Consider the following 2,837-nt stretch of genomic DNA (forward strand, 5'->3'; position numbering starts at 1 on the left):
GAGCTTGGGTGATGTATCTCTTCAGGCTTCTGTGCTGGTCTGTGACTGTCTCTTTGCAGTCCTTACTGTTTTTATATGCCTCTTGGAGGAGGAGGGACCTGGTGACTGTGATTAGCCACAGTGACTTCATGAATTCCTGAAGCTATTAAGTTGTTTACTAACTGAGCTTAAGGAGCTTTCCTGTAGGATGCAGTTTTACTTCCCTTCTAGCATCCTGTGTCTTAAGGGGCCTCCCTACAGATGTGAGTTTTAATCTCTAGACAGGTGTGTGTGTGTGTGTGTGTGTGTGTGTGTGTGTGTGTGTGTGTGTGTGTGTGTGTGTGTCTAGATAGGTATATATCTGTATATCTAATGCTATAACCATTAGAAAACTTATTTAGTATCTCTCTGATAACCATCATTCAGAAATATTAGAGTTTCTGAGGTCAGCCTTTTAAATTATTGTTTATTGTAGTGAAATTTCTTACAGTGTTGGTTTGGTTGTGAACTAACTTGTGCTTGTCTTGTAGAATTTTTATTTATCAATTTTGAGAGGTAATTTGCTGGGTATAGCAATTGCAGTTTAGAATTACTTGCTTTCAGGGCTTGAAATAGCCTTTCCTGATCTTCTGACTTAAGGGCTATTGACGAGATCTCATGTCGTTTTAATATTTCTGCCTCTATGTGTGAGTCGGTGTTTTTCCCTTACAGTTTTTACTGTTTTTTTGTTTGAAAATTTGGCTACTTTATGTTGTAAGGGTGCTCTTTTTTGATCACTATTGTTTTAGGTTTTTGTGCTTGTTTAGTTTTTTGTTTTGTTTTAAGATCTGTCTATTTTATGTATATGGCTGTGGTGCATGCTTGTTGCCCACTGATGTTAAAGGCAGCCACTGTATGTATTCCCAGGAATTGGATGGTTATGAGCCACTGTGCGAGTTCCGGGAAATGAAGCCCAGGTCTTCCAGAATAACCACATGCTCCAAACCACAAGCCATCTCCCTATTTGGGGTCCTTAATACTTGTGTTTGGGTCTCTTTATGTAGACCTGGTAAATTCTTGGCTATAATATGAATACATTGTCTAAGTCTATGGATTTTTATCAATTCCTTCTACCCCTGTATTCAGATTTGGTTTCTTGAATATAATCCTTTTTCTAAGAAATTTTGGTTCTTTTTTTCCTTTTCCCTTTATGTATGTGTGTATTACTGCTCAGCCTTACCCCCACTCCTGACATTTTTTCTTCTGCTTGCTTCTGTGTGTTGACAGTGTTTCTTCTGTGGCTTTGATGATTGGTTCTTTCATTTTTAGAACTTTTCTGTGAGTCCTTTTATCATCTCAGCTTTTGCTTCATTTTTTTACATTTTTTTCTTCAAATTGCTGATTATGTACTCTGGTAATTAATTTTCTTATCTAGGTCATGGATCAATTTCCTTGTCTGTGTGTTTGTGTGTTTGAGTTCTGTATATATTAAGTATCCCGATTTGAAATGGGACTCTGAAATTTTTTTAAAAAAATAAAAGGATATCAGTATTAAAAAATCAAGTGTGCGCCGGGCGGTGGTGGCGCACGCCTTTAATCCTAGCACTTGGGAGGCAGAGGCAGGCGGATTTCCGAGTTCGAGGCCAGCCTGGTCTACAGAGTGAGTACCGGGACAGCCGGGGCTACAGAGAGAAACCTTGTCTCAAAAAAAAAACCAAAAAAAAAAATCAAGTGTGAAAGAGCCAGGAGGGAGGAACAGTAAGAATGATCATAAGGCCCATAGGGGAATATTGTATGTTAGGTTTTGAGAAAGGAAGGACAAATATAAATCCTTAAGTTACACCTGAACTCTTCTTTTAATTACTTATTTTTTTGAGTTCATAATTATCATTTGCCCACCCCTTCCTTCCCTCTAAGCCCTTCCATATCTCTCCTTCCTCTTTTCTCATCCATGGCTTCTGTTTTCATTAATTGTTATTCTATATATTATATGTATGTACATAAATCTTCCTAAATACAATCTTTTCAATCTGTATAATGTTACTCATACATATATTCTCAGGGCTAGCCTTTGGTAATGGATAACCAACTGGTGTACCATCCCTGGGGAAGGCATTTCTTCTTCTCCCAGTTTTCCTTAGTTGCCTGTAGTTCTTTTTATTTCCATTTATTTAGTTGTTCATTTTACAGCCCAATCCTAGCTCCCCCTCTCCTCCCAGACACCTGAACTCTTAAAAGTACAGAAATATAAATAGAAAAAAAATAAATACCAAAAAGGAAATTTTAAAAATTTAAGTCAGAGATTAAAATGCTAAAATTATAAAACTAAAATTGATGGGAAGAACCCACTTGTTTAGTTTTTTAGGATTTTTTATTTTTTATTTATATGAGTACACTGCAGCTATCTTCAGACACACCAGAAGAGTACATCAGATCCCATTACAGATGGTTGTGAGCCACCATGTGGTTGCTGGGAATTGAACTCAGGACCTTTGCAAAGCAGTCAGTGCTCTTAACCGCTGAGCCATCTTTCCAGCCCCCACCTTTTTAATTTATGTATTTGTTTTATGTAAGTGAATACACTGTAGCTGTCTTAGATATACTAGAAGAGGGCACCAGGTCCCATTATAAATGGTTGTGAGCCACCTTGTGGTTGCTGGAGCCCACTTGCTTACTTTAGTTCAGTCTATCAGGTTGCTGTAGCAGACTATCCATATAGCTTCTCCATGCCGTGCCGTCACCAGGGGTAGGGCTGTTGAGATTTAGCTTCAGCTCCCTTATGGTACCTCCGCAGCAGTCTCCAGTCTGCTGCTTGGAGTCCGTTGTTCCCACCAGGATGCTGCAATACATTCCCTATTCTGCTTTTTTTTTTTTTTTTT

At 38.4% G+C, this 2,837-nt stretch overlaps 1 protein-coding gene across 2 annotated transcripts in view; it reads left to right on the plus strand.

Moving 5' to 3' along the window:
* The window catches only part of LOC116073223 (protein NPAT), a 39,235-nt gene that overhangs the window by 30,952 nt on the left and 5,446 nt on the right, over positions 1-2,837 (plus strand). The window lies entirely within an intron of this gene.

Source organism: Mastomys coucha, unplaced genomic scaffold (assembly GCF_008632895.1).
Source record: "Mastomys coucha isolate ucsf_1 unplaced genomic scaffold, UCSF_Mcou_1 pScaffold23, whole genome shotgun sequence".
NCBI lineage: Eukaryota > Metazoa > Chordata > Mammalia > Rodentia > Muridae > Mastomys > Mastomys coucha.